Genomic DNA, 15,800 nt, shown 5'->3' with positions numbered 1-15,800 from the left:
CTGCAGACCTCGGGGTGGATTAAGTGGTAGACCTATATTTCCAGATAGAACAGTCTCTCAAGCATGACTCCATACCAAACACTCCCCGACACACTCTGCAAGCTACATGCTCAATCCAATTGGCAAAAATAAATTCAATACAACACTATAAGAAAGCCCGCATTATTGGAGGGAGTCGGTGTTTGTCCGTCTGTTGGGTGTGTGCGTGTGTGTATTGTGCACACGAGTGTCTCTGCAGCACTGAAGTGAGCAAGAGAGCTCAGCAGTTTAAATAAGCCAACAGGGTTGTGCAGCCTCCTATTTACCTGCGTGGGAGCTTGTGGTCACAGGAGAAAAGGCCATGGGGAAGGAGGGAATAGAGGTGTCGCAGTGGCCATGATGATGATGGAGTGTCTACAAATATGACTCCAAACAGGGTCATTTTGATTTGGCGGCAATACGTAAAGGCTGGCCCGTTAACTCCTGACCTTTTGAGTGTGACCTGTGGGGGAGGGGTCCATCCGCCAGGAGAGGACAGAAAGAAAGGGAGAAAGAGAGAGAGCGAGGGAGAGCGAGAGGGGCTGTGCAGTGTCAGGCCCATTATGACCCGCTAAAAACTCGGGCCGCTCTCCAGCGAGGAGCCATCCATCATCCGGGCCTCTCTAATCAGCATGTTTGTCACTGTAACTAAACAGTGGGCTGAGCCACATCGCCACGCTATTGGCCCTGACAGGGAGAAATAAATCTGCTGCCGGCCAATGGGCTGCAGGCAGCCGAGCGTGACAGGAAAGGTGACAGACTCCTGAGGTCTCAACTAGTGCGAGATTAAGGGGAACTAGCCCAGACTCTGGGGCGGAGGAAACATTTGAACAGTTTTACTGGTCTTTAGGCAGCAGTCGGGGCTGGGGCAGCGTTGGCGTGGGTGTTGAAAGTGAGAATGCCTTTGTCCCCCTCGCCGTGAGACAGGTCCATTTGTTCAGTTAGAGGGAACTCTGGTTCTCTTTGTAAAAGGTAACAGATAGGTGTTCTGTTCGCTTTCCCCATGACATCTCGGTAGTGGAAATCTTTTTCTGTGGGGGGGGGGGGTCACACAGGATTAATCCTGGCACATTCTGCAGGGAAAAAAAGTGCTTCTCTGCACAGCAACGTGGATTACAGTACAGTGCATATGACAGTACCACAAATTTACAATCATCAAATCTTTACTTCCATAATATTTGAGACTACTGTACATCTGTGGAAATATAGACCATATATATTCGACAGCTATATCCCATCTTTCTTGTTGAACTGAAACAAAGGGCCCTCTGGTAATATCACTTTTGGAAACAAAAAATTGCCTTTACTCTGCCTCAGCAAAGGCAATCCAGTCCGTTGTGCCTGCTTACTGTTGTTTTGTTTGGGTTTCTCTTTCCCCTTGCTTACATCTCAGCGGGCGGGCTGTACACAGAAGCTGAAAAAGCTGCAGTTATTTGACCACTTGGAGCAGGGACCTTTTTTCCACTCACAACAGCATACAGCCCAAAGAAGGGGGGGGAAACAAAATTTCCCTGACGATGCAATGGAGTTTACCTCCAGCAGCTTGAAAAAAAAAAAAAAAAATCATGGGAAATCTCAGGAAATCACAACTGGCACTGTTATTTTGAAGGTTTGATGGCTTACATCATAACATTGTAGTCCTTGCCTTCTCCTCAGGACTTCAGCAAACTTGGCTGGTGGCTGTACTGTACTCTACGGGTCCTGGATTCCTCCCAAACACATTTTACTTACAGCTTTCTGCTTACAGGCTGAGAACACTAATGCACATCACTCCGTTCACAGTCTGTCACAGCCTTGTAGTTGCAGCTTTTCTACTGCAAAAACACTGCTTGGAGAAGGCTAACCGTTTCTGAAACAGAAGGCTTGGCAATAGGGAACTATAGCTGCACGGCTTATGTGCTGTGAATACATAGTGGAGTAAATATTAATTTGAAAGGATGGACTTAAATAAAATAAAACTCTTAAGAATTGAGCCCTAGCCCTAGGTCTTAATGACATCAGACAAAAAAACAACTCTAAATGTAGAGAACAGAACACAGACACCGTCTACTGCTCCTAAAAAAAAAAAAAAAACAGTAGGATTTATGTGCGAAGATTTATGTTTGAAGGAAAAAAAGGACAAATGACTAATTTAACTAATCGTATTCTCTTTGATATTTTTTTTTATTAATTACCATAGACCTGAATATTAAAAACTCCAAGGGTAAAAAACTCCAAGGGTAATATGCCCCTTTATGCAGGCTTTGAATAATGTTATCGGGTATATGGTGACTAATTCTCAGAGCGAAAAAAAATATCCATAATTTTCTATTGGTAGAAGATAATCGTTTACTAAGACGTGTGTTCTTTGTTAACAGCACTGGTAGTAAACCTGGATCATATTTCACACTCCGTGGGTTACAGTGGTGGCGGTGGCGGGTTGCAGAAAGGGGGAGAACTCGCATATGAATACTCATTTCTGCACAGTAAAATGACACTATATCAAATCAAGCATTTCCATATGTGTGTTGCTGCTGTTGCGGGTCTGGCAGCGTAGGGGGCAGGGCAACACACCAAGAGATGGGCTGTGCTCTTAGGTTTACGTGAGAGCAACAGAAGCATTCTGTGATCTCTAGAGCCTCCTACTGAGGGAAAATAGGTACTGACTCTCCCCACAACACTGGGCTGTCCCTAAGCTTAATGTGTGTCAGATTTAAGGCAACCATCCATCTCAGGTCCTCTAGTCTACAGTCTGAAGACTTGAGGAATATTGACTAATATAGAAACACCCTTGATGTATCATAAAACATCAGCGAGAATACAGTTATGAAATAACTTTTGGCCCAAATCCCCTGCCCCGTAGAGCAGCTGTAGCCATTGTTAATCAGGCAGTTAAACTAAGCGTGTGCAGACACAAAAAAAACGAAGGGGGACATGGGTGCATGAGTATGAGAGACAGGCTTACTTTGAAAAGTTAATAACTTCTACTTTACCATTAGATGTGGGAATTTGGGCCATAAATCTCAAGGGCACTCGAGACTTGTCTGGAGGCCAGCTCAGATAATTGGACAGTGTTCTGCAGCGTTGGCCTTTCTACTATAAGAGGATGTGTTTTGTGTATAAGGGAGCAACACGTTGTCAGCCGTTGCAGATCCGCGGCAAAGGTCAGCATGACCCTCTTGATCGCTCTCATCACAAGTTGTCTGCACGTAAGAAGGGAAGAAAAAAACACATCCAGGAGAACATCTGTGTAGCCCCAAATTTTCCAAGATGGTAGATTTTTTTTTCCTTTTTTCATGGTAATAGAGACATTACTGCTTCTAAAAGAAATTAAATTAGCCACTTTGCCCCAGTGTAGGTCAGTGGCTTAGGCAGTGGCCTTTTACTGGAAGCTCCCCTTTGCCAAGCTTGTCTTTACAGACATAAATTAGGCCAGGAGTGCATGGCTAAAACATGTCAGGGGCTAAACGAAGATTGAGTGATGAGGTCGAACAGGGGAGACCGAGGACCAGGAGGACTGGCGGAATGGAGAAACTCTTGTCCTTCACCCCCCCCCCCCCCCCCCACCACCAAAATAAAGGAGGTTGGGGGGAACCTCCAGTTCCTCAGTGCATGAGTTGGCACAAGTCAGAGCTCAGGAAGTCCAGGAGACGCCTCTGCCTGCCCTGAGAGTGAAACCTAAAACCAGTGACATAGCCAATGCATGTCATATTCTTTCAGTCAAGAATGGTTTATTTTTCAAGGAATTTCAACCTAAAACCTGTTCTTCATAATTATCCTGATTTGTTTGAAAAACCAAGGTGGATAGGTCTGGCCCAATTGCCAACAAGAGACCACTGTTATGTTTGGTTTCTCAAAAAATATATATGCTTTTTTTACCTTTTCCAAAAATAACGACAAAAGGTCCTGTTCAGCACTGGAAGCAGTAAATATCTTCTCAGCAGTTGTCTTTACCGAGTTAGGCAAATCTGTTCAAAAAGACAGAATACGGAGGAATCAACAATCATGTTGCGAAGGCAACCAGAGTCGCATACATTCAGTCCGAGGGCCTTCGGGTGCTTGGAGCGACTCCAGGTGCTGTTCTCCATCTAAATAACCCGAGTCATTGAAAAAAGCCAGGGCGAGTCCGATCCAACTGCTCCCTGCTTTTGGCGGAATCTCGCTACAGGACTCAAGGAGACGTTTTTATGTAAAGGAACAACAAGAATTGCTGGATATTCTCCCAGAGCTGTGTTGAAACAGATTGTAGGAAACACATTTAAACGTGTGCAACTTAAGGGTTTAAATTGTCTATAAAATCTGATTCTTCTCGTTTACAACAACAAACACACCGAACTTCATCTGCCAATGAACTGCCGCTTTGTCATGCTACAAATATTTACTTCCTATGGTTTAATTGGAATGTATAAGCACAGTAATGTCAAAATGCAATTCCTCTGACCAGCTTGCCTCAAACATTATGGATGGACGTACAATCAGTACGGCTTAGTACAAACTTTGCATACTTTTGCCATTTTAATTTTTATCAGCAATAAACTTACCACACATTGGCAGGGTGTCATTATACTATCAAATAATTACAAAGCCTATATGACAGCAAGACAGGAGATCATCTTATTATACATAGAATTCTGTACATTATGTTATTCAGTGCCTGGTTCAGGTTCAGGACAGCGTACAGTGTCTCCATCTTTTTTTTAAATTAAGTAATTGTGTTTTACCATTTCAACCACCATAAGGTAGAGGGAAATTTAACTTGTCCAGCCGGGCAAGTCAAACAGGAGATCAGACGACATCTCCAGTTTTATCATTATATAAGCAACATATTTGGGAATGAAAACCGAAGTGAATATAATAATATTACCCAAACTGTATATGTGAACGTATATTAGTTGTTACTGAGCTGTTTTGTGCTTCTACATTGTGGAACAAGTTTTTTGTTTGTTCGTTCTGGGCTACTGTAGAAACATGGGGGCGCAAAATGGCAGACTCATTCTAAGCTAAGGAAAACATAACGATTCTCAGTTTCAGTTGATTATACACTAATGGATTATAGTTATAGTTACTATATTCCATTTCTGTCAATAATTACCCCCAATATCCTATACACTGGTCCTCAAAGAGCTAACAAATAATGGATAATGAATACAAATGTGCAAATATGATTATTTAAATTAAAAAAAGAAAATGCAACATATGTAGATTTCAAACATCAGGATCTAAACTCAGAAAATTGCATTCAAAGAATCTAAATGAATATGAAGAATGTAAAAAGCTAAATAAAACGAGCATAAAAATAATACTAATCCAAGCCTTTCATTGTTTAAAACCTGTGAAAAAATGACGCCTGTGCCTTTAAAAGTTCTCCTTCCACTATTAACACCAAGTTGGTGAGGCTTGGCGTGGAATGGGTGGGGGCTGGAGGGGCTCCGCTCTTCTGTTTAAAAACCCTGAGGTATTAGGGTGGACTAATCTTTAAAAGGTTAATTTATTCATAGAGATTTTGACAGAGATGTATGGCCGTACCAACATCTCAGGCACCTCTTCCCAGAGGGAGACGACTTGTGCAAAGAACAGAGGGAGAAAGGGAGAGGAGAGGGAGGAGGGGGTGGGGGAGTTAGTCAGAAAGATGGAGTGCAGAGGAGAGACAGAGTGGGAAGTCAACATGCTATAAACACAAACATATAATTACTTTATGGGGACTGACAATGACTCTGGCCTTTAACCCAGTACACAGTTTGTCCTTTTAGCTCAGGAAGAGAAATGTAAACTCAGTGTAATCTATACTCTGCACATGATGTTTACACTTTTAAGCTGATGAATGAGTTTCCCCACTCTTCTACATGCACCTAATGAAACACAAAAGAGACCCATTCATCCCTGTTCTCAACTGCGGTGCCACACAGCAAAGAGAACGATTGACAAGATAAAAGAAAACATGCCGTTTACTGTGATTTTTATACTGTCCTTCCACTTCCCAGCAGCATACTGTCCTTCCATTGACAGAACCATTTTATAACGTGCCCCTCTCTGGACTTCTTGCACCACTCTATTACACTTCAACTATACACTGAAGAAGCACTCTTGTTATCTTAATACAATTAAAATACAAAAGAAATACTGTCACATAATCAGAAATGGCCACTGTCATGCAACCGTGAACTTGAATGGCCAAGGACTCCGGTTCTGAAAAGCGAAGCCAATGCAGAAGTGCCTTAAACTGGTATTCTTTCTAATGGCCATCAGCAGGCAATTCCTCTGGTTAAAAAAATAAGGCCTATGGTAAAGAATTCTATGAGAAAATGACCCTACGTCCCTAGTTTATGGTCTCAATCATTAGTCTCAAGTCTTCTTAAGTACAGCATGACGTTCATTTAGTAAATTATGGTCCCATTTAGAGTTAAACAGACGATAAAGCAGGGTACGCTTTAGGGCGGGGCTACCTTGTTATTGACAGGTCACGACCACAGCATTGTCCGATCTGGGAGTTGTTTTCGTCTTTAATCCTTTTACGGTGTGTTTTCAGTTCACGGCAGTTATTTGTAACATTTTGGTCTCCTAAAAATCTCTTCTTCAGAAAAAGAATGAGCTTCTTGAAATGATTCAAACACATACACACACACCATCTCTTTCTCACTTGAATCACATTGTGGCTTGACTATTGATAAAATAACCTGCAATGCCTGTAGGTCAGCAATTGCTGATGTGGCTATATTGCTTAATTGTCTGGCTATATTTAGCAATTTTGAGTTTTATTATACAAAGGTGTTGTGCCATTAGGTGCCGTCTACACATGGGAAAGGGTCCACCAACGCTTGAAATACATTTTACATTTGTTGGTAGTCAAAGTCATGTCTGGTTACTTAATAGATTATTTTCATTGCCGCTTGGTGTTTAGGCCCAGCTGTATAATGAGTAATTAGCTTTAATAAGTAACATGTTGAAGACTGTTTTGTATGCGAGGTATAAGGTAGGGTGTGCGTTTTTAGAAAAGACCCGACAGACTTTAACGTGTATTGTTCTGTGAAAAATGAGAGAGGGAATTTTTGAAAACGAGAGAGTTGCTCAAATTTAAGGGTGCAGCCTTAGATTTAAGTCATCCAAGAGCAAAAACACTCAATAAATAACACAAAAAAAATGCAGCTGTCACCAACATCTTCTAAAGCTGTGACTTTTACTTAATATTGGTGGTTAAATATCCAAGCCTCTTAATGTAGCAACACTTTGTCAGGCCTAGTGAGAGTTTATGGCCTTTGGAAAATGACATACAAATGCCCCATAGGAGGCAGCTATTTAAAGTAGACCGGAGCAGACTGCAGGAGTGAAAGTGCATGCATATAAACCCATTCAGTTTGAGTTAAATGATGCTGAAAGCATAACATAGAGATTTTGGACTGTCAGTCTTTTACGGTGAGGGGTTTTCTCTAAAACATTTAGGGACTGTGAAAATAAACAGCAAATTCTAAACAATCAGGGCTTCTGGATGGCTGCGCCGACGAAAACCTAAACACAGGAGGGGCTGATGTGGCATTTCATACAAAAAGGCCAGCACTCTGGATCAGCAAGACGGGGAATGAAGTGATGCCTTGTAAGACTCCATGTACAACATCTGTGAGTGGTGGTGGTGATGGGGGGGGGGGGTTCAGACTCATCAGCTACATTTAGAGTGCTCATAATATGTGATTTCAAATGAATTCCTGCTGATGTACACCTTTACAGTTGCAACATTAAGCTATGTAATTATATTTGCTAAGTCTGAAAGCAAAGGGGTACCCAGTTCAATAAAACCAAAAGCGATCACCCTCGTTGGATAAAAATGAAAAACACCTCGTTAGTCACTCACCATTCAATGAGGCATCATTTATATCGTGAGAGCTGTTCCTGTTCTCTACTTGAATTATCTTGTGTTGTGAACTGCCGAAAACGCTCCAACTGCCTGAAATATATACGACTATAAAGACTCATTTCTTTCACATTTTCCTGTATGACCTTTCTAATTTGATCTTCAAGTGAAACTGAATAAATACATAAAAAGGCCTGTGTTCTGTTTGTAAAAGAGTCAGCGGGGGAACTGGGCAAACCACAGACAGACAAGGTATGCACTTTTGTACCGTTGACAACCCATCAATGCCGATGTGTGACAGCTATGATGCCGAGAGGGCCGGCTCATGGTCATCAGGCAGACATATTATGGCTGCAGGACACGCTGAGGTTAATCCCTCCGTGTGTGCGCAGTGGGCAGCAGGCCCGTGGGTTTTCACATGCACGAGTGTCATGGCTCAAGAGTTCTACATCTGTGCTGCTTTAGGTGTTCACACTGGAAGGGACGTGCTCCGACCGGCATTGCAAACCTGGTGCAGTGTGAATGTGGCATCTCTGATTGTGGCTGATGGCACTGTGACACATACAAAAGGGCATTGAAAGCCGGTGCGATTTCGCGTGACAGTTGCTATGGTTTGAAGCTTTTTTGCGTTGCCAGGCAAATTGGCAGTGCAGCGCGCCACTCTTTCTAAACACGCCCCTTACTTCCCCTTGATGAACGCAGGTTAAAACAGAGATAAATAAATAAAAATAAGGAGGCAGTGATGCTATCATTATGTGTTAGCCCTTATGACATGGATAGGCTGCAGTGCGACACACAGACACGACAGGGACAGCCCAGACTTTGGCGCTGACATGCAGGAAGAGGAGGAGGTGGGAACACGACCCTAACTTCTCTTTCACCTTTTCCTCCCTCCTTAGAACAGACGTTTTTTTGGCCACACTGGTCTCTCACCCTCCCTGTCTCCCCAGTACCCTTGCTCTGGGCGCATCTAATTGAAAGCGATCTCTGGGCTGAGAGAGTTCCGTTTCTTCTCTAATCCCTCCACTGGGGGAGGCTCACATGGTCTCAATTACCCCCACCCCACCCCAGAACACTGGGTCCCCTCTCTCTATCCGTCTCACCGGCCTGCTCCTCTGCCAACGCACCGGCCCAGGCCCTTTTTCAGCAGTTTATGTTATTAAGCACACACTGCAGAGTTCCTGTCCTTCACAGGGGCCTGGAGATGTTATCTCCCCCGCCGCTGTATACGGTTACCTCCAAAATATTCCATAAATTAGATTGGGATTGGCAATTCGGAATATAGAGGTGGAGGCTGAGGTGGTCAGGGATTGGCTGGGTATGGGAGGGTGTGGGAGCGGCGGGGCGGGGGTGAGGATCGGGGAAGTGCGGTGTAAGTAATAGCATGGGAGGATCTCCTTGTGTTTATATTGGATGGAGAACCACTGGGAGGTATGTCACATGGCAAAGTGAAGGTGAACAGAGGAGAAGTGCAGGGTGCTTAAGGGCTTTGGGTTAAGGAGGAGAAGAGACCCAAATCCAGTTCCTATTTGGATAAAGATTATTTTGGAGGTGGGGTTGATGAACATCTAGTCTGAAGCAGGTCAGACTGGGCATTTATTGGGCTTGGAGGGGTTGTGTGCGGTGATACGCATGCATCCCCCTCCTGTAATTAAACAAGGCTGTATTTGGACAAGTGACTTTTCAGGCCATGAACAGCTCTTTGAGTCCCCAGAGCATGGAGACAGGTCCTGAGCCAGGACATCCATGGCCAATTAGATTAGGAGGAACCTGTGAGGTCTGCAAACAATGGGCTCTCAGAGGATCTGCAATAACACAAACATGGCCCATGACACACAGCTCCAGCACTTCAAAAGAAACCATTACCGGTCTTAGCTGAAGCAGTTAAAGACACAGATTAACAATCACAAATCCATTACACTGGCCCCCTAACTGCAACAGTTTAAGGTCGTTTTGACTCCAAAAATCATTTATAGTCTACTTTATAGCTCGTTTTACAGACAATAGCTGAATTCATTATTATTGGTTGGTTATTAACCATTAAACTGCAAACACAGTTGTGGAAGTAACGTCTGTCTTTCAGTTACTATCCGGCCCAATGAGAAAAGAAAAGAAAAAAAAACTACGTAGAGAAACACCACGAAGTAACGTATTTTGAATACAGCCATGGAGTTCGCCAATCTGAGCTGAGAACAAGTGTTGTCGGTTTGAGACAGAAGAGATAACAGAGAGAGAGACAGAGCAGCACAATGAGACACTGCTTGGTCCTTGCTCGGGTGCAAGTGTGCAAGCATTCAGCAAAGCCAAGTAAAGAAGGTATGAGGGACATGGGGGCACTGGGTCTGGGTCAAGGGTTCAGCCTTAACCTTGGGGGGGTGACTGATCCAAATTCTGTTACCGGCTTGACTCCATGCATGGCTAATGTGGCACACTGTCCCTTTAATTAGGGCTGACCTCCTAGGGAGGCAGCAGTAGTTTAAAGCATTTCAAGATAGAGCACCTAATGATCTGAGGAGGGTGGGAAATCAATTGAAAATGAACTCCTACCTACGAGTTAATTACCACGGTGCACATTCGGTGAGAGCTCTGTGAGGGAATTGTAAAATATTGGACTGAGAGAAGAATGGAAACGCCACTGAACAACAGAAGTGAATCAGCAGCTCAAGCCTGCACACATCAGTTTTATGAAGGAAAACACCCACAGCTGACAAGTTTTCCAATAATTTAAGCAGCCACCATTAAGCAAACCCAGTAGCTCTGCTAACAGCCATCCACTTAGGTCATTGAGAGAATAAAATAAAACTCTAAAGATGCAAAGAGGCTATGGAAAAACATTTTGGAAGGGTTGTTTTTTTATTAAATGTCATTATACTCACTGCCAATATATATAAATCTAAGCACACAGTGCACACTGTATAAACTGTCATATCCATCTACCTTATACAGCAACCGGTTACATTAATCATCCCATTTTAATCCAGCACTTTTTGCACTCTACACCATGGCACTATTGTCATACTTATTACTAATTTCTTTGTGTTGTTATTCTTATTTTATGAATACCGTTATATATATTTATATCTGTACATAGTAGTCAAATGTTTATGTTTCCCTTGTTCAAATTTGTTGGCCTTGTTTCTAGCTGTATGTCTATTTCTGTGTGTGTACATTAAAAGCAACAAAACTAAAAACAGGACTCATATTCCTTGTATGTGTACACATACAAGGAACATACTTTTTTCCCCCCTTTGCTTGAAACAACCATCAACAACTTTACTTAGAGGACTTATTTAATATAATAGCTATCTACCTGCTCCCTTGGTCTTGTTCCAGCCACAATATGCAATTTCTAGAAATGTCTGAGTAGTGCAGTCTTGCATGAAAAGAGCTACAGTATATATTTCAATTTGATTCAGAATGAACCCTTCTGACTTAAAGGGGTGTAAAGGCTAATCCTTAAATATTAAATTCACTTAAGGAGACTTGACATGGCATGATGTCAATTTAAATGTTTTTGCCCACACATGCTAATATTTTGCCTCATAGTGGCTCGACAACGGTGCAGATGCGGTTGTTCTCTGTGATGATTGGCAGATATGTTTGGCATGTTCTGTAAGTGTCTGTGAGCCTCGAGCTATTGGCAAGGAGACGTATTTTAACATCTACCTGCAACTGTATGCTGGTTGATAATCAGATGTAATTTATTTCTTTAAACATATGATGAAGAAATGTAATAATAAAAAGTAAAAAAATCAGCAGCAAATGACATGTTCGGTTGTACTTAAAATGTGACAAACCCAACTTGTTCCTTTGTTCTCTTCCCTCAAACACCTATCTGCATCATCCAACAGATTCTTTGTTTTTTCCCAGGGACAATCTGTTCTTGATTTGAGTTTCCTGTAACGTATAAAATGCAGAACGTTGAACGAGGGTGTTGCATTGGAGTCAAAAAGGAGCCCCTCAGCCCCCGATGATAGGGCACCAACTCCTGATGTGGAGCTGCAGAGGCTGCCTGTGTTTGTCCGTCCTCCACTCTGGAACATGTGGTTTTACTTACAGAATGTTTTACTGCTCAACAATGTTTCTGCCTTGGAGCTCAGCACACTGCATAAAGACTACTTTGTCCCCTGATGCCCACACGGGAAGAGTATGTCTCATTGTACACACACACGCGCGCACACACACACACACACACACACACACACACACACACACACACACACACACACACACACACACACACACACACACACACACACACACACACACACACACACACACACACACACACACACACACACAGGGTGATGATGACATCAGCGAGGCCACTGAGCCCATGTCGATAAAGGTACTATTTTCCCCCTAGACGGCAACACTTTAGTATTGCATTGCCCCACTGTGCTCTTGTTAAACAGCACAACTAAAAGTCAAAACTAATATTTTCAAGACTGTCTATTTCCACCGTGGCGATATTAAAGTTTGATTCTCTGCCTGCATGTGTGTCTGCAATCCGCTGCGGCACCAGTGCATACTACGACAGTACATGGCTCCACCAAATCCCAGGCCTGTGACAGACGGATCTTTAAATAAAAGCAAAAACAGACGTGCCACCAAGCCATGTGCGGAGCGCTGAAACTAATAAAGATCAGACGAACCGAGTAGTGCATTTAATAATAATAATAACAATGGAACAAGAACTCCATTACACATAAAACGTACAATACTGAACAGTAAATTACTGAATTGCAACAACGGGACCTCATCAGCCAATAATCCTGTTTGGAAAAGTCAAGGAGGTGACAAGTGAACACATTTAATGTCACGAACACAGCGTCACACCTGCAGCTCTTTTCATTCACAGTGGTCTCTTGCAACAAGAAAACGTGACTGTGATCTCATGGCCCAATTTGAAGGCGATTAGCACACCCAGGAGTGCGAAGTGAAAGGCTATGGGCAAGTTGGAGGACGTCTGGCATGAAGTCACTGCGGTTGTCACTTGGCACACTTAAAATCGTGTTCTTCACAACCAAACTGGTGCTAAACCTGGTCACATGCATTGACAGGGCTGGTGCAGCGGGGACATTTAACAGCTTCTGCCCTGTGCTATATTTAAACTCCACTTCCCAGCAGCAAACCCAGCCCGGCCAACGAGCCCTGACTAATCCTGGGTTGAGAAGCACTTAATAATACATGAAACTGTGTTTTTATTCTTTTCTTTTATATAGTGCTGAACTTAGAAGTCTCCTGTCACTTTATTTAGAAACGGTTATTAGACCAGGAAGTGATTAATTCAAATATACAAGTCATTTTTGAAACTGTAGTTGTAAAAAGTGCAGCCTATATGCAAGATGGCTCAGCTAGATTGAATATGCAGTTTGTTCAACTGTGCTTGAACTTGAAAAGGTCCACGCATTGTCCAAATGTCTTCCCTCAGTGCTCATCACAGCGTCCATCTCACACCCCAAAAACGTCTCGCCCACACCCTGAGGCCAACAGCATGTGTAGCCTTTGGTAGCCTCCTAACCCGGGACATGGGAACAGATGGGCGAGGGTCAGAGCGGAGTCAGAGAGAGCCATCCAGGAATTTTTCAGAGTGCCAGAAACATCTCATCGCAGCACATGAGAGGCTGAAAGGTTACATTTGTTCAACATTACTGCTGTTGGGTTCAGCGCATGGACTGGAAACCTCACACCTGCTGGTGTCCGAGAGTCAGGCAGACACGGGCTGTTTCATGTCAGAGTACATCTGCTCAACAATGCAGACGTAAAATAAAGCTATTTTCTGATAAATCTATTTACGTGTACCCACTGACAGCATCACATGCCCACACACACACACACACACATGGCCTCTGTAAACCACAGTGACAGCAAATTCTGTGGGAAATGTTACAGTATGTACCCTGTACAACCAGTGACATGGATTCATTTATGTATTTTTTTTAATCAAAGTCTTGTTAACAAATACAAAGGACATCACAGCTGATTGACTGACCTTAGCTAAAATTAAAGTAATTTCAGTTTTAACAGCAAAAAAAAAATACCAATCAGGGGCATTTTACATAATACTAACCAAAATGATTCCACAACCTAAGAGAGACAATTTGGTTGTAGAATAAATATTCTCCACCGTCCACCTGCTACATAGCTAAAGACCTGCTGTCACATACAATGTGTGTGGTTTATTATTGTGTGTCTAAGCTTTACCCTATAGTCACAGTCACTCGTTAAGTGATCCTCATTAACGAGTCGGGTTTCATCATTCTTCATCATTCTTCATCAATGATATGATTGTCGTGGGTTAATATATTGCATTTTAAAATGTTTTAATATAAACATGGGCATTATCATTTTAAGTGATGCGTAGCAGTCAACAATATACAGTGTGAAATTGCAATTAATGTGTTATGCAGCATTCTGTTAAGTCTAACACATTTATGAAGTACCTCTGATTAAGTCAACTAGTCTTCTTCTGTGTGAAACGGCTCCTAAACAGTAATATGTCGCCATCTTGTGGCAAAAGAAAACATTTTTAGACACAGTTGTAATTACCATTAAACTCCTGCCATTTTTCAGTAAAAGGACTTATTTCAGGTGCCACGGTGTCATTATTGATTTCCGTCATCTTATGGAATGACACATGCTAATATTGACTGAGGAGTACCCTATGTAGAATAAATTATTCAGTTTATCCTCCGTGAAATGTTAAAAACAAGTGAATCAAAGTTGTACCTGCATGTCCCCTGGCATCGGTCCAGCAGAGAGAAGTGCTCCTTGAGAGGTTTAACCTGGAAATGCATAAAACAAACTGACCTTTATTCTGAAGATCCGATTATCTATCACAGATTTATTATGAATAATATACTTTCTTTGATCAAAGTTTATGGCATTCCCTGACAGTGAAAAAAGCATCTGACTGTGCAACTGTGTACAATAGGTCATTCACCAATCTACCCCAAGCTCAATATACTGCACATAACTAATAGTTCCTGTCTCCCTGGCAGTGTTTCTACAGCAACTGCAAATAATTCATTAATAATGATATTATTTCAGAGTTTTGCATTTTGCATTTACACCATTTTCTCTAACCCTCTATAATCACTTGTCTTAACAGAAGTTCAGGTGGTAAATGGATTGATAATGTGACATATTTCATCTACTGTTGATCTTACCCGAAAGCATCAAGTCACTTGACACATTACAATATATGTTCTATTAAAATAGAGGCGGTGAGTGATACTTGTTAACAACCAAAGTGAAGTCTTATGATCTCAAGTAAAACTACGAACAAAGTCATTTGAAAATATCGGAGGAGAAATTAAAGATAAGGCTTATTATTTAACTGCCATGACTTGTTTTCCTGTGTTGCTAATGATAATTAACATGCAAATGAGCCCTGGGAGCTAAATAGAGGTTAATAATTACTGTGGAACATCATGGTTATAAATGAGATCTGTCCAGGTAGAAGACAGGACAGTAATTGGGGTTGTGACTAAAGAACCTGTACAGAAAGTGGGTATAATAATGGTTTGGCTTCATTTTTTGTGCGTCAGTTCCCAGTAGTGCATGGGTATAGAACATAATCATGATTACAAATACGTTTTGGTCTGAAGTACCCTTCTACTCATCCCTGGCCTGCATTTTAAAAAAAAAACATGTCCTCCTTGACTTTTTTTAGTCACCAGTATGCACTCTCTGCTCTTCTATTTCAAAAACAAACACCAACAAATGGATTTTAGGAGGTTTATCCAACACCAATGAGCATGATGGTGCTATTAATAAAACAAGTGTATATGCTAAATCAGCATCAGAATATAAGCTTTAAACTCATTTTTAACTTGAAATAAAGAACCTTGGGATTTTTTACCACACTTACAATTTTTTTTTTTGCTGAACACCTAAAACACAACCCTCAATTGTATCCTTTCTTATTTCTGTGATGACATCATGCACACAAGCA

The sequence above is a fragment of the Pholis gunnellus genome (assembly GCF_910591455.1).
Source record: "Pholis gunnellus genome assembly, chromosome: 2".
Taxonomy (NCBI): domain Eukaryota; kingdom Metazoa; phylum Chordata; class Actinopteri; order Perciformes; family Pholidae; genus Pholis; species Pholis gunnellus.
The sequence above is the reverse complement of the archived record's forward strand: the minus strand, read 5'-3'. Positions refer to the sequence as shown.